A 21830-nucleotide genomic window follows, 5' to 3' on the forward strand; every position below is an offset into this window, starting at 1 on the left:
TATGAGATTGGAAGAAGGAATTCGACAAGGGAGTACTGAATGAGTGGCAGGACATAAGGAAGCTCAGAGGAACAGAGGGATCTTCGAGTGCTTATCCAAAGATCCCTAAAGGAAGAGGGATTTTGGGATGCTTGTCCATGGATTCCTGAAGGCAGCAGGACAGGGGAATACTGGAGTTAAGGCACCATCTGGGACACTTGCCTTTATCAGTTGGGACATGGATTTTAAGGAGGTCATGTTGAAGAACTTTGATCAGGCCACAGTGGGAGTACTGTGTACAATTCTGGTCACCACGCTTTAAGAAGGATATGTTTGCACTGGAGGAGGGTCACCAGGATGTTGCCTGGGATGGAGCATTTCAGCTATGAAGAGAGGCTGGATAAGCTTGGGCTGTTTTCTTTCAAGCAGAGATGTTTGTGGGGGAGGGTGACCAGACAGGGGTGTATAAAATTAAGACGACCATGGACAGGGTGAATAGAAAGCACCTTTGTTGAAGGGCCAGTAACATGAGGCATGATATTGAAGTGAAAGGCAGGAGCTCTAGAGGGAATTTAAGGAAAAACATTTTCACCCAGAGGGTGATGGGGTCTGCTGTGCACTGCCTGAGAGGGCAATTGGGGTGGGAAACCTCGCAATCTTTAGAAGGTACTTGGATGAGCACTGGATGAGCTATCGGCCTAGTGTGGGAAAGAGGGACTAATGTAGGTAATCGTTGATTTTTGGTGGTACAGGCTCAATGGGCTGAAGGGCCTCTTCTGTACTGTAGGATTCTATGATTGTTTGTCTGGATTGGTTTTACTCCATGTCCAACTATTCAGGACATATGACCACTGTCTCTTGAGGGCTTTTGCAACACAGTGGTAGTGTCCCTACTTCTTGCTGAGAAGATCTTGGTTCAGGTTTTACCTGGCCTGGATGTATGTTATCATATGACAAAACAAATTGATTGCAATAGCTGTTGTAACTGATGTCCCAGCCAATGGTGTGGATTGGGATGTGGTTGGAATGGGCAAACTGATGAAAGGTGAACTTTGATGTGGAGAAACGTGGGATTTGGAAAGGAAAGACATGGAGAGAGAGCCTAAACCAAAAGGTGAAACCTTAAACGATGTGTAGGAGCAGAGAGACCTGGGGTATATGTGCACAACTCATTGAAGATGGCAGGAGGGGTTCAGAGTGCTGTTTGTTAATGAAGCAAACATTACCCTCCATTTTACTAATGGGGCATAGAGTAGACGAAGGTTAGAATTAACTTGTCACCAGTTCAGTCTTAACAGGATGATTGCATCCAGCAATAGGCAGCACACTTTAGGAAAGTTGGGAGGACATTGGATGAGGCGTCTCTGCTTTGAAGACAGATTGGAGAAGTTTGGAGTTTGTTCCTTGGAGAACAGAAAGTTGAGGGGAGATTTGATAAGGTTTTCAAAATCAAGAGGGATCTGGACAGATGGTGAAAGGATCGAGACTAAAAGGACACAGACAGTGAAGAAGGCATTTGGCATGTTTTCCTTTATTGGTCAGAGTATTGAGTACAGGAGTTGGGAGGTCATGTTGCGGCTGTACAGGACATTGGTGAGGCCACTGTTGGAATATTGCGTGCAATTCTGGTCTCCTTCCTATCGGAAAGATGTTGTGAAACTTGAAAGGGTTCAGAAAAGATTTACAAGGATGTTACCAGGGTTGGAGGATTTGAGCTAAAATGAGAGGTTGAATAGGCTGGGGCTGTTTTCCCTGGAGCGTCGGAGGCTGAGGGGTGACCTTATAGAGGTTTATAAAATCATGAGAGGCATGGATAGGATAAATAGATAAAGTATTTTCCCTGGGTGGGGGAGTCCAGAACTAGAGGGCATAGGTTTAGGGTGAGAGGGGAAAGATATAAAAGAGACCTAAGAGGCAATATTTTCACACAGAGGGTGGTACGTGTATGGAATGAGCTGCCAGAGGAAGCGGTGACGGCTGGTACAATTGCAACATTTAAGAGGCATTTGGATGGGTATATGAATAGGAAGGGTTTGGAGGGATATGGGCCGGGTGCTGGCAGGTGGGACTAGATTGGGTTGGGATATCTGGTTGGTATGGACGGGTTGGACCAAAGGGTCTGTTTCCATGCTGAACATCTCTATGTCTCTATGATCTATAAAAGATCAAAAACTCTATGAGAAAGAAAGTTTTCACTCATCAAACTGTTAATGTTTGGGATAGGGTGTCTGAGATTGAGGTAAGCCAGTTCCATTGAAGACATTCAGAAAGGAGATACCAGTAAAGGATGCATTGCAAAGTTATGGAGGGAAAGGCACTGACTGAAATGCCCCATTTGGAGAGGTAGTGTAAATACGATGGGCCGATAGAACGCCTTGTGCACTATAACAACTCCATCAAACAAGGCAGATTACAGTTGTCCCCTTCTTAGTTCAGCACCAACTTGTTACCGTGGGCTGGGCTCAAGCTGGTCTTGGATTCCAAATTCATGTGCTCCACACTTTGTGTACATATAGGATTCAGTCCTCAGTCGGCTTCACCAGTGGGGATTCACTCTGCCCACCCCATCACTTTGTGGAATGTGTGAAGCCACTAAAACCAAGACTCTGTCCGGTCTGTCCTCAGCAATTCATACTCGGTGACTTGGCTTCTGCTCCTCCCTCTATTGATCACAGCTAGGAAACAGGTGACCAGCTTTCTGTTTCTCAAGGTTAGATCTCATGGAATACAGGGAGAACTAGCCATTTGGATACAGAACTGGCTCAAAGGTAGAAGACAGAGGGTGGTGGTGGAGGGTTGTTTTTTAGACTGGAGGCCTCTGACCAGTGGAGTGCCACAAGGATCGGTGCTGGGTCCTCTACTTTTTGTCATTTATATAAATGATTTGGATGTGAGCATAAGAGGTACAGTTAGTAAGTTTGCAGATGACACCAAAATTGGAGGTGTAGTGGACAGCAAAGAGGGTTACCTCAGATTACAACAGGATCTGGACCAGATGGGCCAATGGGCTGAGAAGTGGCAGATGGAGTTTAATTCACATAAATGTGAGGTGCTGCATTTTGGGAAAGCAAATCTTAGCAGGACTTATATATTTAATGGTAAAGTCCTACGGAGTGTTGCTGAACAAAGAGACCTTGGAGTGCAGGTTCATAGCTCCTTGAAAGTGGAGTCGCAGGTAGATAGGATAGTGAAGAAGGTGTTTGGTATGCTTTCCTTTATTGGTCAGAGTATTGAGTACAGGAGTTGGGAGGTCATGTTGTGGCTGTATAGGACATTGGTTAGGCCACTGTTGGAATATTGCATGCAATTCTGGTCTCCTTCCTATCGGAAAGATGTTGTGAAACTTGAAAGGGTTCAGAAAAGATTTACAAGGATGTTGCCAGGGTTGGAGGATTTGAGCTATAGGGAGAGGCTGAACAGGCTGGGGCTGTTTTCCCTGGAGTGTCGGAGGCTGAGGGGTGACCTTATAGAGGTTTACAAAATTATGAAGGGCATGGATATGATAAATAGACAAAGTCTTTTCCCTGGTGTCAGGGAGTCCAGAAGTAGAGGGCATAGGTTTAGAGTGAGAGGGGAAAGATATAAAAGAGACCTAAGAGGCAACTTTTTCACACAGAGGGTGGTACGTGTATGGAATGAGCTGCCAGATGATGTGGTGGAGGCTGGTACAATTGAAACATTTAAGAGGCATTTGGATGGGTATATGAATAGGAAGGGTTTGGAGGGATATGGGCCGGGTGCTGGCAGGTGGGACTAGATTAAGTTGGGATATCTGGTCGGCATGGACAGGTTGGACCAAAGTGTCTATTTCCATGCTGTACATCTCTATGACTATATGACTCTGTTGGAGTCACCATTCACTGCTGGTCACTATACCTGGGCCCAGAATTACTATGCTGTTCTCTGAGCATGAAGCTCTGTCCCAAACAGCTTCTGGGCAGATTTATTGGCAGCTCCTTGGCAACACAGCTGCTATTATTTACACATGCAGGCTACACTCATTGGAAAGAAGCAATAGGCAACTGAGTCCCTCACTGTGTAGCTGAGGAAAGGAAAACACGTGCATTCATATAGATCCTTTCACAACAATCCTTCCTAAAATATTTCACAGCTGGCAATGAACTTTGGAGGCATAGTTGCATTGAAAGGCAGAAAATGTCGGCAGCTGAATGTAACACAGCAAAATCCCAGAAGCGGCAATGTGGTAAAGAGGAAATCATTTGCCTCTCGTATTGGAGACAAAAAAACTGCAGATGCTGGAATCCAAGGTAGACAAGCAGGAGGCTGCAAGAACACAGCAAGGCCAGGCAGCATCAGGAGGTGGAGAAGTCAACATTTCAGGTGTAACCCCTTCTTCAGGACTGGGTTATACCTGAAACATTGATTTCTTCAGTGCCCATAGTATTGGCCACCATGGAGAATACCCCTCCTCTTCTCTGAGATAGGCCCATGGGTTCAACTTTACTGGAGAGGGCAAATGGGGCCTCAGTTTATTGTCTCATCTGAACGTTGGCACCTCCCAGTGGTGTAACTCTCCCTTGGTACTGCACCAGGAATAGCCATCTGGATGACAGGCTCAAGTCTCTGGAATGGGGCGGAACCCAGGGTTGAAAGCGGCACCCAGTGGTTGATAGCTGGCACTTGTGGGCATCCCAGGCAAAGCTGGCATTTATCCCGAAACCAAGATGCCCTTGAAATGGTATTAAAGTGGGCCTTGTGTATAGGCCTGTGTGGTGAAGGTATTCCCACAGTGATAGTAGAGAAGATGCTCCAGGATTCTGACCCAATGACACTGAAAGATGGTGATTTACTGACACGTTGTGAAGACGTGTGTGACTTGGAGGCTAACGCGGTTCGTTCCCATTGCATCTGCTTCCCTTCTTCTAGATGGTGGAGGCTGTAGGTTTGGGGCTTGCTGCCAATTGACTAGATCAGCAGCACTGCCAAGGGGTAAGCAGCATTTGGCGGAAGGTGAGCTGGAACTTGGATTCAGTTGCTTCACTCCCACAGTCCCCTGGGATTGAAAGGAAAGGAACGCAATGTGTGGAACAGATGGCATGTGGCAGATGGTCAACTGATCTCTGTAAATTCTCTTGCTGTTGGGAACAAGAGATTCTTTGTGCGGGAGATGTTCCTTCCCAGAACCTCTGCCCCGTTGCCCATCCTGGAACAGCCATTGTCCAAGCACCTCTGGCCTTTTCCCAAACAGGAAGAGGTTCCTTTTGGTCCATCAGACTCCACTTCCTCCATGTGGCAGATGTTGCTACGACAATCCCCTTCGGGAACAGAAAGCTGGCATGATTCTGAGCAAACAGAAAATTTCCTCACTCTCAAATGCCAACAAAAAGACGTCATGCCGTACTAAACTAAATGAAAAGTTGTGCTGTGTTGACATAGATGGGCAATGGCTCCAAGTACAGACTTTAAATGGACAAACACGGGCCTGAAATATCCCAGAGGAGAATCAAGAGGTTTGGCAGCAGGAAATTCAAACTGCATTTCTACAAGTAATGAAGGAAGGTTGGAAAAGGCAGGAAATAAAAGGAAAACTAGGCATTGTGGTCGTCAGAAAGTCAGGAAAGTTAGGCAGTGTGGTGGTCGGAAAGTCAGGAAAGTTAGACAGTGTAGTGGTTGGACATTCAGGAAAATTAGGGAGTGTGGTGGTCGGAAATTCAGGAAAGTTAGACAGTGTGGTGGTTGGAAATTCAGGAATATTAGGGAGTGTGGTAGTTGGAAATTCAGGAATATTAGGCAGTGTGGAGGACAGAAATTCAGGAATATTAGGCAGTACGGTGGATGAAAACTTGGAAAAACTAGACTATAATGAGGCTAGAACCATCCTCTTTAACATTTCAATATAAACCGTTAAGTAAAAATCATCCAATATACCGTCTGGATATAAAATTCACTTTGACGTTCAAAGATTTGCAAGACTTGAGGAAATATCCCTCAGGGAGAAAGTGAGGAATGCAGATGCTGGAGATCAGAGCTGAAAATGTGTTGCTGGAAAAGCGCAGCAGGTCAGGCAGCATCCAAGGAGCAGGAGAATCGACATTTCGGGCATGAGCCCTTCTTCCTGAAGAAGGGCTCATGCCCAAAACGTCGATTCTCCTGTTCCTTGGATGCTGCCTGACCTGCTGCGCTTTTCCAGCAACACATTTTCAGAAATATCCCTCAGATTTGGGATGGACTAAGAAATAACAAATTCATAAATCTTCACAGGGTAGGTGGTTTACCCAGTTCAACAGCAGGAACTTCATTGGAGAGAGATGACAGAAAGTCTCTCTCTTCAAGGTGCTGCCTAAATGTGGGTAGGATGCTGCAGGCTGCTGGGATTTGGCTGACGGTTTTAAGGACTGGAACTGCAAGTGGAATATTTCCGAAAAGCACTCAGTGAAGACACAAAGGAAAACTTTGGGGGTGGATGGGGGTGGTGGTCGTTGATTCTATCTCCCTTGGCTCCCTTCACCCTCACCAAGGTCAAACTGTCTCCTTTAACGGAGTAACAGTAAACCTGACTGTTGGTGAGCTGCCCTGCTGGTGTGTCAGTGAAAACATGAACTTAGAAAATCTGTTTGTGATTAAGACTCACCTGAGCATCCAGCTGCTAACTGAATTTATGCAATTAAAAATGGTCTTGTTTAATATACACAAATGTTGAAAAATTGTTTCCAGCAGCACCTGCACTTCAGGTGAAGTGAGACTCTTCAGGATGTCCTGTGGCTGTGAAAAGTGAGACAGAAATTCAATTCTTTATTTCTTTAAAGGCTGCAAGAGGCTAAGTGAGGAAAGTTTTAACCACTTGGTGAATTAATGACACCCCATTCGTTAATAGGCCATTCAACCCAACTGATCCATACTGGTATTCATTCTTCACGGGAGCTTCCACACTCTGTTCTTTATCTAGCTATAAACATTAGTAACTTTCTCTCTCACCTACCTACCTCACTCATCCTATTGCATTCACCTGAGCCACTCCCTGTGGGAATAACGCCCACAATCCTGCTACTCAGAGTAAAGAAGGACTCCTGAGATACCCTCTCCTCTAAAGAAGCACTTCTACTGATCATTGTCTAATATTTACCCCATCCCTAGTTCTGCTATCTCCAAGGGTTATACTTTAGCCTATCCCACCAAATGCTTTCATTAGATTAAAACCCTATTAGGTCATCCATTTCTACCCATTTCTCTGCAAGGTAACCAAGGACTAACTAAATTAAGAGAAGAATTCAAAAATATCTTCCTTTACAAGGACCTGAGGTGTAACTTTTTCACACAGAGGGTGGGGTGTGTCTGGAATGCACTGCCAGAGAGAGTAGTGAAGACTGGTACAATTACAACATCTAAAGGCATCTGGATGGGTAAATGAATAGGAAGGGTTTAGAGGGATATGGGCCAGGTGCTGGCAAGGTCAGATTGGGATGTCTGGTCGGTGCGGAGGAGTTGGATCGAAGGATCTATTTCGATGCTCCATGGCTCTATGACTCTACGTAATTAGAAGATGACTCCCTGCAAATTGTGTCAGTGCTTCGAAGCCCTGGTAGTTGTGAAAAGCACCATATCAATGCAAGCCTTTTTTTTAACAGTCCGTGATTGTGATGCCAATGAATAAGAAAGGGAAAATGATACTCTCTTGCTGAATAGTGTGAATGCTGCTTGCTACTTTTCAGCCCAAGCCTGCATATTGTCCAAGATTTGCAGCATTTGAACACAGACTGCTTCAGTACCTGAGGAGTGGTGAATGTGCTTAATATTGTACAATCATCAGTGAACATCCCCACTTCTAACCTTATGATGGAGGGAAGGACATTGATGAAGCAGCTGAAGATGGTTGGGTCTAGGACACTGCCCTGAGGAACTCCTGCAGAGATGTTCTGGATGATCTACTGACCTCTGACATCCACAACCAGCTTCCTATGTGACATCAACCAGCAGAGAGTTTACCCCCGGATTCCCACTGATTCCAGTTTTGCTGGGGCTCCTTGATGCCACACTTGGTCGAATGCAGCCTCGATGCCAAGGGCCGTCACTCTCCCCTCCCCTCTGGAATTCAGCTCTTTTCTCCATGTTTGGACCAAGGCTGTGATGAGGTCAGGAGCTGAGTGACCCTGGTGGAACCCAAACTGGGCGTCACTGAGCAGGTGATTGCTGAGCAGGTGCTGCACATTAGCACTGTTACTGAGACCTTCCGTCACTTCACTAATGATCAAGAGTAGACCAATGGGGAAGTAATTGGCCAGATTGGATTTGTCCTGCTTTTTATGTACAGGACACAGGTGGGAAACTTTCCATATTGTTGGGTAGATGCCAGTGTTTCTTGGCTGGGGGCTTGTCAAATTCTGGACTATAAGTCTTCAGTACTATAGCCAGAATGTTGTCAGGGCCCATAGCCTTTGTGGTATCCAGTGTCTTCAGCTGTTTTCTGATGTCATTTGGAGTGAATTGAATTGGTTGAAGACTGGCATCTATCATCGAGTCATACTCTTTCCATCACTTTGCTGGTGATCAAGAGTGGACTGATGGGGCAGTAATTATCTGGGTTGGATTTGTCCTGTTTTTTATGTACAGGACAAACCTGGGTAATTTCCACATTGTCTCGTTGATGCCAATGTTGTAACTGTACTGGAACTGCTTGGCTAGGGGAGTGACAAGTTCTGGAGCACAAGTCCTCAGTACAATTGCTGGGATATTGTCAGGGTCCGTAGCCTTTGCAATATTCAGTGCCCCTAACTGTTCCTTGGTATCGCGTGCAGTGAATCGAATTGGCTGAAGATTGGTATCTGTAATGTTGGGGACCACTGGAGGAGGCTGAGATGGATCATCCACTTGGCACTTTTGGCTGAAGGTTGCAGTGAAAGCTTCAGCCTTGTCTTTTGTATTGTTGTGTTGGGCTCTTCCATCATTGAGGATATAGGGATACTTGTGGAGCCTCCTTCTCTGTGACTTGTTTAATTGTCCAACACGATTCATGGCTGCATGTGGCAGGACTGCGGAGCTGTTGTTTGTGGGATCACTTAGCTCTGTCTATCAGAGCTGTCTATCTTGCTGACACACCCTTTAGTCCTGTTTGGTAGCTTCACCAGGTTGACCCCTCATTTTTAGGTATGCTGGATGCATTCCTGACATCCCCTGGCTGGATGGTCATGGCTGAGTGGGGGATATGCTGGATCATGAGGTTACAGGTTGTGCTGGAGTACAGTTCTGTTGATGGCTCACAGTGCCTCATGAAAGGTCAGACTTGAGTTCATTTAGAACAGAACCTAAATGGATCTATTCAAAATCTGTTCCATTTAGCACGGTGATAGTGCCACACAACACGATCGAGGGTATTCTCAATGTGAAGGTGGGACTTGACTTCCACTAGGGCTGTGTGGTGAAGATACTGTCATAGATAGATGTGTCTGCAGCTAGCAGATTGGCAACAATGAGGTCAAGTATGTTTCCTCCCCTCTTAGTTCCCTCACCATCTGCTGCAGAGCCAGTCTAGCAGCTGTGTCCTTTAGGACCCGACCAGCTCAATCAGTAAAGCTGCTGCCGAGCCACTCTTTGTGGTGGGCATGGAAATCCAGAGTACATTTTGTGCCCTTGTCACCCTCAGTGCTTCCTCCAAATGTTGTTCAACATGGAAGAGTACTAATTCCTCAGCTGAAGGAGATTGGTACATGGTAACCAGTAGGAGTCAAGGATTCCCAGGGTAATTCTATCCCGAGTGTATACACTGTGCCTACACCACTACTGGGTCTGTCCTGTCGCACTCAGATGTTGATAGTGGTATCTGGGACATTGGCTGGAAGGTGTAATTCAATGAATATTACTATGTCAGGCTGTTGCGTGGCTAGTCTGTGAGACAGCTGTTCCAGATGTTAGTAAGGAGGTCTTTGCAGGGTCAGCTGGGCTGGTTCCATGTTGTCTCTCCCGATGCCTTGGTTGATGCCAGGTGAGTCTGTCCAATTTCATATCTTTGAGACTTTGCAGTAATTGATATGTTCGAATAGCTTGCTAGGCCATTTCAGAGGACAGTTAAGAGTCAACCACATTGCTGTGGGCCTGGAGATACATGTAGGCCAGACCAGGTGAGGATGGCAGATTTCCTTCCGTGAAGGACATTCGTGAACTGCATGGGTTTTTTGGATAATCGGCAACGGTGTCATCGTTAATTCCACAAATTGTTTATTGAACCAAACTCCACCATTCCAGTGGTAATACCACTCGGCCACTACCTTCAATTTTGTTGCTGAAGCATTATTGTAATACTATTGCTATAATTGCTAAGGCATATTGCTGCGAGAGCTTCAATCTTTTGCAATGATCTGCTGTGCTCTCAATCATTCAGGAAGGGAATTGGAGTGACTTTTTCAGGAAATAGATGAGCATGAGGATGGAAATTCTGCTGCTGATGATGCATCGAGGATGCTGGTTTGTACTGAATAGGCTGGGGCTATATCCCTGGAGCGTCGGAGGCTGAGGGGAAATCTCAGTGGTTTATAAAATCATGAGGGGCATAGATAGGGTAAATGGGCAAGGTCTTTTTCTCAGGGTAGGGGAGTAGGTTTAAGGTGAGAGGGGAAAGATTTAAAAGGGACCTGAGGGCCAATCTTTTCACACAGGGTGGTGTGTGTATGGAATGAGCTGCCAGAGGAATTGAAGGCTGGCACAATTACAGCATTTAAAATGCATCTGGATAGGTACGTGAATAGGAAGGGTTTAGAGGGATATGAGCCAAGTGCTGGCAAATGGGACTAGATTAATTTAGGATATCTGGTCGGTATGGACGAGTTGGACTGAAGGGTTTGTTTCCGTGCTGTACATCTTTATGACACTATATCCTTGTATCTGCCTCTTTTGCAAAACAAATTAAAACTGCGCTCCCTGGTTCTTGATCTATTTACAGGTGTGAATAATTTCTTCCTATCCATGCTGTCCAGACCCCCAGGATTTTGAAAAATTCTACCAGATTTTTTTTTAGCCTTTTCCCCTCCAATGAAAACAGTCCCAACTTTTTCAACCTTTCCACATAACCGAGTATCCTATCCCTACAACCATTCTTATAAACCTGTTTGGCATCCAATGTATTCATGTCATTCCAATAATGTGGTGTCAGAATTGTACAAAGTACTACAGCCAAACCTCTAACCAGTTCAACATAATCTCCCTACACTTGTACTCTATGTCCCTATTTATGAAGCCTACAATACAGTATGCTTTATTAACAAGCTCTCGCCACCTCTCCTCGAACCTTATGTACCTGTATACTCAGCTCCTTTTATACCTTTTAGAATCATCTCCTTTATTTTGTGTTATGTCTCCATAGCCTTTGTTCCAAAGTGCATCACCGAACACTTCTGCACATCGAACGTAATCTGTCATCTATCTGACCATTCCACTGTGGTGTCAACATCTTTCTGAAATTCTATAAAATCCTCCTCATGGTTTACAATTCTTACAAATTTTGTCTGGAAACTTTGAAATTGTCCCCACACACTAAGATCTAGATCATTAATAACCTTTCTGCTTTCTGTCTATGAACTAATCTTGTGTCCATGCAAAAATATCACGCCAACGCCGCTAATCCTTATTTGGTTATATTGAATAAACCCAAGTAAATTACATCTACTGCTTCCTCTTTTCTACTCTACAAGTTACAACATCAAAATAAACTAAAAAAAATCATTGTTGGACCCAACTTAGTAAAACCCTTCAGTAAAACGATATTCGTTTGTCTGTAACATTCATAGTGTGTGTGGTTAAAACGTGCTTCATAATAGATTTCAACATTTTCCCAATGACTGGTGTCAGGATATATGGCCTGTGGTTCTATTTTCTCTGCAGTAGCATCACACTTAACTTCCAAAATGCTGGGATTATTCCAGAATCTAAAGAATTTGAAATATCGCAGCCAGCATGTTCACCATCTCTGCAGTTAGCTCTTAGAGGCCAAGGCTATAGGCAGGTCAGGTCCTGGGGATTTGATGAATTTTAGTCCCTCACTCTTCTCCAATACTACTTTTCTGTGAATGTTGGTTACTTTAATTAACCTCTTGGCTAACCTAATTTTAGTCATATTCATGATGTCCTACAGTACAGAAGAGGACCTTTGGCCCATCGAGTCCGCTTGACCTATCTACATTAATCCCATTTTCCAGAACTTGGCCCATAATCTTGAATGTTATGATATTTCAAATGTTCATCCACTTACTTTGTCATCGTCAATCCTGCCACTCCCTTTTGCTTTTCTGTTAAATATCTTGAGCTATCTTTTTTTTAAATATGTAACTCCAGTGTTGGGCCAAAGGGCTTGTTTCCACACCGTAGGGAATCTAATTTAATTTAATCTAATCTATCCAATGGAGCCAACGATGTGTTCAATGGCAGTCCATCTGGAGCTTTATTGGCCATGGAGAGCTTTATAGAGATCCGTGTTGTTATAGGTAGGTCATGTTTGACAGATGTTAGATTTCTTTGAAGTGCAGGGTGGATAAAGGGGCATCAGCAGAGGTAGTGTACTTGGATCTCCAAAAGGCATTTGTTAAGGTGCCACATAAAAAGTTACTCTGCTTAATAAGTATTTGTGAAATATTTTCATGTGAATAATTGATTGTTTTGTAACAGGATCAGATTTGGTATAAATGGGTTATTTTCAAGTTGGCAAACTGTCCCTAATGGAGTCCCAAAGGGATTGGTGACGGGGTGTCAGATATCTATGATCTATATTAATGATTTGGATGAGGGAGCTGACTGTGATGTAGTCAGATCTGCGGTTGATATGCAATGAATGCAAGTTGGAAATACAAAGATTCTACAAAGAGATATAGAGAGGTTAAGTAAGTGGGCAAAATTTGGCAGATGAAATATAATGTGGAGAACGTGAAGTTGTCCACTCTGGCAGGCAGAATGGAAAAACAAAACATTATTTAAAAAGCAACAGTTGCAAAATATGCCATACAGAGGAAAGTGGATGTCCTTGTACATGAATCACTAACTGTTAGTGTAGAGATACATCAAGCAAATAGGAAAATAAAGGGAATGTTATCCTTTGTTGCAAAGGAGATGTGACACAAAAGTAGGGATGTCTTGCTACAGCTGTACAGGATATTGATGAAACCACTTCGAGTAGTGTGAACAGTTTTGGTCTCTTTGAGGAGGAATATACTTGCATCGGAGGATACTCGGAGAAAGTTCAGGAAGGCAGATTCATGGGATAAAAGAGACCGTCTTATGAGGAAAGGTTAAGGCTAAGCAGTTTGGACTTACACTCCTGGAAAACATTAATCCTGGAGTTCAGTTACTAGTGGAGAACCGCAAGGATCTGTTTTGGGGCCACTGCTGTTTGTCATTTTTATAAACGACCTGGGTGAGGGCGTAGAAGGATGGGTTAGTAAATTTGCAGATGACACTAAGGTCGGTACAGTTGTGGATAGTGCCAAAGGATATTGCAGGTTACAGAGGGACATAGATAAGCTGCAGAGCTGGGCTGAGAGGTGGCAAATGGAGTATAATGCAGAAACATGTGAGGTGATTCACTTTGGAAGGAGTAACAGGAATAGAGTTACTGGGCTAATGGTAAGATTCTGGATAATGTAGATGAGCAGAGAAATCTCGATGTCCATGAGCATAGATCCCTAAAGTTGCCACCCAGGTTGATAGGGTTGTTAAGAAGGCATAGGGTGTGTTCGCTTTTATTAGTAGAGGGATTGAATTTCAGAGCAATGAGGTCATGATGCAGCTGTACAAAACTCTGATATTGGAATGTATAAGATTTGGAGGAGGTTTGGCTGGGTAGATACTGAGGATGTTTCCTCTTGTCAGGGAATTGAGAACTCTGGGCACAGTTTCAAAATTAAAGTTTCTCCATTGAAGACTGAGATGTAGAGGAATTTCTTCTGTCAGCCTCATTGAGACTTTGGAATTCTCTCCAAGTGGGGGGCTTGGTCACTGACTATATTCAAGGCAGTGTTAGACAGGTTCTTGATCAGCAAGAGTCAGGGGTTATACAGGATGGGTAAGAAAGTAGAGTTGAGGCCACAGTCCAGTCAACCATTGGTGGAACAGGATCCAGGGTCTGAATGGACTACTCCTGCTTGTTGGATAATGACACATAGGTTACATTGGACTCACAGTGATGACACAAACCACTGGAGATTCTGCCGGAGCCCTTTGTCTTGTGACATTATCTGGTCTTCCCTCATAACTGCTCATAAATTCACTTGCTCTTTAACTTGAAGGTATACTTCTTGATTGTCTTAGTTTTAGACCAGTGTGGCTCTATTACAGTGTGTTATCTGTACATAAGTTCTCAATAAATTGAATAAAAGTTTTTGATAAACCAATTCACTGTACAGCTTTAGTGAGTAATTTACAGCTGATCGAGTCAAATGCTTTTGCAAGATCAACAAAATTTAACTTTTTATTTTGTTTGACACCCTTTGTAATATTTTCCATGATGTTCTCATTACATCCTGAGGTCACTACCAGAAAGCCCTTGTGCCTAGGTTACGGTGAACTACCTCACTTAGCCTTTTTGTAAATGTGTGGAGTAATATAGGACTCATGGTAATGAGTTTCTAGTTATCCATGTCCCTCAGGTGATCCTCAACATCCGTCCTCCGAATGCGCACCATCCAACTTTTCTTTAAAGAGTCTGAAATTGTATTCGTTTTTAACCATCGAGACAAGATTCCCGAGACATGAGGTCCCACTGTCTCCGAAGTCCTGGATATCCTCCAGTGCCATCCTGTCAGGTTCTGGTGTTCTTTTGGAATATATCCCCTCTATGGCTGTATTAACCTCTTCTATGGATTGCATCAATTGCTCTTCATCCTGTTTTCCAGAATACGTTGTAAATTTACAAAGGTTAGCCCTATTGTTTGGCACTGATAATTTTATACTGTAAGTTTTCTGAAGCTCTTCCACTGAGAGGGGACATAAAGTTATGGCCAGTGTCCCATAAATTACCGTGCCAACTGGCTTCTTTTGATGTTTGGAGAGTAACTGTGTCTCTGAGAATCTTGATTTTGTAACTGTTTCCGTGGTCCCATGTCCTCTGACACCCATTCTTCTAGCTCGGTTTGTTCTTCTATCAATGGTCCTGGGCTCACCTTTTGGGGATTCATTGCTGTTTGCAGAAAATATTACTGACTTTTCAACAAGACCCAATCCAAGTGCCCTGCCATCCTTTCTTGTTTAATGCTTCTTTGGCTTGAGTCAATTGGTTGGAAATATCCTGATGTTTGGGGGTACAGGCTGGAGGTTGGGTAACCCTTTTAGTTTGTTGTGAGGATTATCATGAGGGTTCATCATCCTGTGGAGCAATCTCTAGGTCATCGTCGTCGTCATCATCAGGAACATGTGGCACTGTCGGTGGAGCCGCTACGTGGGTGCTCTATAATATCCTTCCCTTTTCCGAAATTTGTTTGGGTGTTTTTGTTGTAAGAATGCCCACAATATTTTTATTGCGAAACAAACATCCCATAAGTTATTGTTCCAGCTGATAAAGAAGATTTGTTTCCTGGTCCAATCATTTATACTTCCTCCTCTCTGGTTTAGCCTTGGTTCTTGGTGGTTCCAAGCACTCTTTATTCTGTAGCTGGAAGTGCCTATGTCTCCTGTTGGTCTAAGCCAATTTTCGATGTAAATCTAAGTTCACATTTGGAGCATGCATAGACTCCTTTTTGTTAAACTAGTCTTCCACCATGACTTAGTGACAAGTTATCACGTAGTATTCTCCACATTAACTCGACCTAGAACACCTGGTTCAAAATGTCTTATTTTGGTGTTTGTCTGCCATGAAGATTATCCACTGTCAAAAGGAGGAAGTTGAATGACTACAAAACAATAGGATAATGCACCATGACTTATTTTATTGCAGTCCTATCACAGTGGTTCAATAGTGATAGATTAGATTACTTAGTGTGGAAACAGGTCCGAAGAGCAACCAACCCAGAATGGCCAATTCACCTGACCTGCACATCTTTGGACTGTGGGAGGAAACCGGAGCACACCCACACAGACACGGGGAGAACGTGCAAACTCCACACAGACAGTTGCCCGAGGTGGGAATTGAATCCAGGTCCCTGGTGCTGTGAGGCAGCAGTGCTAACCACTGTGCCACCCAGGTTCTGCATATGCTATCATGTCATTAGTTTTATTATTAATGATATGGTCAGTCTTGCCATTTAAGGCTTTTACGCCCCTTTGTATGTAACATCTATAATAGAAGGTTTGTGACATTGTATTATCCGTATGTGGAGAGTAGTCTTTTCAACAGTAAGTTTCCCTTCCTCAATCAGTCTTCCTGGAGTCAGTCAGACAGCATAGTGCATCAGGCTTGGAATCCTGGCCCAAAGCAGTCCTGAGGGTATGGCTGAGATTAAACAAATCCCGAGACTCAGTGGGATCGTGTATTCAAAGAATACATGGTCTCCTTTTTCCCAGGGTGAGATAAACAAGCCTTTGGTGTTACTAACAGCGTGTGGAGAAAGAGAAACCAATACAGCCTGGCAGCTATAGCTGGAGCTCCTCAGCGAGTTTTGAGAAGATTTGGCATTCCGACTGGAATTCTATCAACAAACACATCGAGTTAGACCCCATCTACCGCCCTCTGAGAAAAAGAACCGGAAATGACATCACAAACCCAAATAAACCCAAACATATAAAGAGAAAGCAGGAATCATCAGCAGTGCTTTGCCCAGAGGCCCACTGAAGATGTTACCTAGTAGGGTGACAAAACGTCTGGAAATGAACCTTCCAGCTCAGCGAGCAAACCTACATCCTGCAGCTCCTCAGTTATGCCCAAATTAGACAGCTCCACAAGGCTCTGCCTGTATTAACTTCTGAAATCTTAATACAATGAGCAGAGCCGACTCCTATGTAGTACTCTAGCTGGAAGGATGGAGAGAAGAGGTAGGTTCCCCAAGATAGATTTATTCATAGGGTTCTGATGACTATGTCCAAAAGGAATCTCTACCATTTGTTATCAACCAGACCCAGACCCCTCAATACCTAGAGCCTAGACCCTAACGTCTCTTATTTTAAAGGTAGATGTGAAGTGCTGTGTTCCAGATGCAATGTGACTGGTCAAACTACTTGATGTTAAGCAAAGCACAATTTACTGAAACACTATTGTTAAAATACAAACAAAAGAAAGAGGAATTTAGAATAACTTAGCTATTGGAAAATGTTAAATAGATACAATAACTATTACTAATTAACTGTTCCAATATAGTAATACTCCATAAACACACCCATTGGCAAAAAGGCAAATTCAGACACAGATTCTTAAATGCAGTTCTCCAATTCAGGAGGAAAAAACATCAAGAGAAGGTTCAAGAGAATAGCAGCTGGCAATTATTCACGTTTGCTTCCAACTCTTTTTAAGATCGCAAAGGCTTCTGATGTTACTGAAGAAAAAACCAAAGCCCAGACAAGAGGATCTGTGAGAGCTGGCCACACCCAGCTCCATTGTTCCAAGTTAAAAAAAAGCCAACACCTCATACGTTATTCACCTAAGTAATTTCAGTAGCTGGTTTGGCATCTCTCCTTACAACCTCTCTTCAAACGGAATCAGATCAAAGTAACCTTTTAAAGTAACAGCATCATCATATTTTGTAACTCCAGTAGGAAGTCATACCATTCAGATTCCGAACTGTCCCAGCCACCATTCACAGGTTGATGAATCTAACAGTGATAGGCTTTTGTAATTGGGTGGTCGGGTTAGACAACCACCTAGTGACACCTGAGATACACACTTATGGCAACTGGAAGCTCTCTTACAGAAAATATAGTTAGCTGACCCACTGGTCAATCTCAAGTCAAAAATTGTGGTGCTGGAAAAGCACAGCCAGTCAGGCAGCATCCGAGGAGCAGGAAAACAGACATTTCAAATATAAGCTCTTCATCACATTCTTGATGAAGAGCATATGCTCGAAACGTCAACTCTCCTCCTCCTTGGATGCTGCCTGACTGGTTGTGTTTTTCCAGCATCTGCAAGCCTCACTTTCTGCCAGTGGTCAATCTCACAAACAGTGAGTTTGGTCAAGCCCAAGTGACCCATCTAGGTAGAAGCTATGCTACAGTTCCCTATTCCCATGATAAAGCAGGAAATCATGCAGTTCTTAGGAATGTGTGGGTTTCATTGAAAGTTTGTCCCAGTGACTGTGGGGTTTATGGCCAGTCAGTTCCCTATTCACAGGGGGCGTCACTTCACTCAAACTGTCCCCTTGAGTTGTGGAGTCCTCCAGAGAGAGAGAGAGAGAGAGAGCGAGAGAGAGAGAGAGAGAGAGAGAGAGAGAGAGCCCTGGGAGACAGAGCCTGCGAATTCCATGTGCAAGGATTGGGAGGGGAAGTGGTGGAGGGGTGGGGAGGCAGAGAGGTGGGGGAATTGATCAGGGCTAGCCATGCCTTATCCTCCTGGGTCTTAGTGCTCATCCTGGGTATACTGACGACACAGTATCTGCAATTTTTAGAAAACTCAGAGACTTCTAGCAAGTCTTTTCACATGTGATCACATTTTCAATTCCCACGTAAAATCAATTAAAGATAGGACTTTTGTTTAAACATTGATTTGCATCAAAGGTACAGGTCATTCAGCCCATCTGATTCAGGCCAGGGTTTCTGCTCAACACAAGCCACCGCCCATCCCTCTTCAGTGTATCCTTTCTCCCTCATGCATCTATCACCCCGTAACCTTCTCGGCAAATTTTGGAAGCCTGGGAGTGGCTGAGAAACACCATTCTGACCCCACACAAGTCCTGCAGACAGGGTTCTATGTAGTATAACATCTAAACACTGAGCCTGTCAAAATATCCACTGATGTTTGACAGCATCTGCTCATGGTGTTAATACATGTGGTAGGGGTCGGGGAGGGAATATTCCAATTCTTGGTCATTATTAGTAACATCAAGAACAATCCTGTCAGTGTATAAAGTGAGATTTACACTTACTCAGTCAGCAATGGGACAAGGGTGTTTTTGGAAATATAGTGTGATATTATCTTGGCATAAAATAGACCTGTAGTGCTCCTTGCTGGATAAGTCAGTCAGTGCAGCAATGGTGTCCTCTTTAAAAACTTGAATTTATATAGTGCCTGTCATTACCCGAGGCCATCGAACTGGGTTTTATGGCAGTCACTGCTGTAGGTAGGAAATGCAGTGGTCAGTTTGAGTATTGCGAGGACCACACAAACAACAAGATGAACATGAAAATTGAATCTAAAGTTTAGATGTTATTTGAGTGTAATGAGACAACAGGTAAATGCAAGAGTAGACCATTCCGCCCATCAAACCTATTCTTTCCAGTTGTAGTTTATGTTCAAGTTCAGTTCTAGTCTCCTGCCTGATCCCCATCTCCCTTAATTTCCTAAAGGCCCAAAAATTGATTGATCTTACTCTCGATTATATTTAACAACTGAGCATGCCGAGTCCTCTGGAGATTACAGATTTCCAATGATTCACAACCATTTGAAATATCTCCTCACCTCAGTGTTAAATGGCTGACCCTTTTACCTCAGGCTATACTTGGAACAATTCTGCCATTTGAACAGGGTGTGCAGGCTAACACTAATATTCTGATTTATTTACCAGCAGAACATTACATTGAAGCAAGGATGTGCTGCAAGTGACTGAAACTGTGAAACAGCAGTAAAGAAACAGGTCTGTCTCTTCTTGACTCCTGTTAACATTCTCTGTTTCTCTTCCCACAGATGCTGCCAGACCTGCTGAGATTTCCCAGCATTCTCAGTGTTTGATTTACGTCCTGTTGTTGGCTTGTTAAGCAATGAGATCATCACTCTGTAAATACGGTGCATTTCTGATGGTTCAAAGTGTGACTGCATCTGCCTCTAGCATTTACAATATAGATAGTACAGCAGTTACTTGTTGATGAATAATTCAGGGAACATAATTTTTAAAAAGTTGGTGTCGGGACGTGTCAGAATTATGAATGAACCCGACAGGTTCACTCATGCCCCTTTTCAATGCCCCATCCTTATCTGGAACCCAAATATAAAGGCCCAAAAATTGATTGGTCTTACTCTCGATTATATTTAACAACTGAGCATCCCGAGTCCGAATCTGTAATCTGTAATAACCCAAATATTTTTTGCCCTCTGAAATGACTTGGCAGTCTTGTCCGTTGTATTAAAAAGGCTGCCCTTCGTAGAGAAACTGGTCAAGAAATGCCAGCCTCACCACTGATGCCTGCATCCCAAGAGCAAATAAAGAGAATACTCACTGAACAATCAGTGCCATTGAACCTAACAGTGGGGACACGTTGAATCCAGAGTTGATGGAATTATCTGGGGAAGCACTCCTGGCTCTATATCTATCGGAGAAAGGTATCAGGGAATGTCAGGTCCTTAATGTAGGGAATGCTTGAATTCCCAATGATGTGAGAATTCCAGCAGACAGCTTGGCAAGCCCAGTTATGATGACTTTTTAAATATGTATTCTTCTTAGTTCAATGAGATATGGGCCAAGACGCAGGCAGGTGGGACTGGATTAGTTTGGCATTACGTTCGGCATGGACTGGTTGAACCGAAGGGTCTGTTCCTGTGTTGTACGACTCGATGACTCCAGGTTGTCAAGGTCAACATTTGTTTATCTCCTCAATTTGCCCTTCGCTGTCAGCCTTGCTACAAAATTCCACAGGAGTGTTGAATCAAATATCGTGGGCCTGGAGTCGCATGGTGACCAGACTAGGTAGGGATGTGAAATTTCCCTCTCCAAAGGATATTGATGAGCAGGATGGGTTTTTACAATAACCCATGATTATTTTGTGGTCACCCCCATGACAGAGACCAGCAATCAATTCCAGATTTTATTAAGCTGAATTTAAAACCCACTAGCTCACATGCTGGTATCTGAATCCATGTCCCCAGGGGTTCATGAATCTAAAGGCTTTAATGTAGGCTGGGGTTCCTGAGGGGCTTGGAATACCGATATGAGGGACCGGTTGATGTTCCTGTGCCCTCACTCGTTGCTAAGGAGTGGCTCAATGGTCAGTTAAAGAAAGGTTGGACAGTGCTGCTGATACCACTGACCCCAGCACTGTTCGACAGCCTCATTAGGAAATGGTACGGAGTGCAGTCAACCAACACAAACATGGAGCTAACACAGATTTCCAAAGGGCTGGAAGGGCCATGAGGATGCAGGAGATGTGGCTACCATTGCAAGTTTACATCTCCATAGCTCCATCTAGAGAGGGGTCCAGCCCTGACTGCCACAGTCTGCTACAGGGAGCTTGCTGCCGTTAAAGTGGAGTTGGTCGGGAGGGGTGGACAATTCTCACTCTTCACCACAGCTGGGGAAGTTCAGCCTTTTTGGAAGTTTGTACCTTTTACAACTGGCAAGTTCTGCTGAGCACCAGCTGGTGGGGCTGTGGAGCCATAAAAAGGTTCTCTCACCGACAACTTCACAAAGATATTGTTGGAACGTAGTCCCTCTGTAGAGCATAGGGACTCTTGAGCATCAATTCAACTTTAGGTTTGGTCATGAGACTACTCTAGAGTGCGTTGGAGATCTTACAGTCTGCTTCTGCATGGGCACCCAGTCTCACTACACTTGGCCTGGGGAAGTGTACCAACCTGAGCAGAAAGGACTTACATTTATATAGTGCCTTTCACACCCTGGGGCAGTCCCAAGGCCCTGCTGAGGTGCTTCTCAAAATGCCCTTCTTCCCTTATGCCCGAAACGTCGATTCTCCTGCTCCTCGGATGCTGCCTGACCTGCTGCGCTTTTCCAGCAACACATTTTTCAGCTCTGATCTCCAGCATCTGCAGTCCTCACTTTCTCCTAGTGCTTCTCAAAATGTCTTGATTACCGAAATGTGGTGGCCAATTTAGACACAGCAAGATCCCA

The 21830-nt window shown here is 44.0% G+C and overlaps 1 protein-coding gene across 2 annotated transcripts in view; it reads right to left on the reverse strand.

Moving 5' to 3' along the window:
• The window catches only part of LOC140464294 (solute carrier family 35 member F3-like), a 448695-nt gene that overhangs the window by 148364 nt on the left and 278501 nt on the right, over positions 1-21830 (reverse strand). The window lies entirely within an intron of this gene.

The sequence above is a fragment of the Chiloscyllium punctatum genome, chromosome 3 (genome assembly GCF_047496795.1).
Source record: "Chiloscyllium punctatum isolate Juve2018m chromosome 3, sChiPun1.3, whole genome shotgun sequence".
Lineage (NCBI taxonomy): Eukaryota > Metazoa > Chordata > Chondrichthyes > Orectolobiformes > Hemiscylliidae > Chiloscyllium > Chiloscyllium punctatum.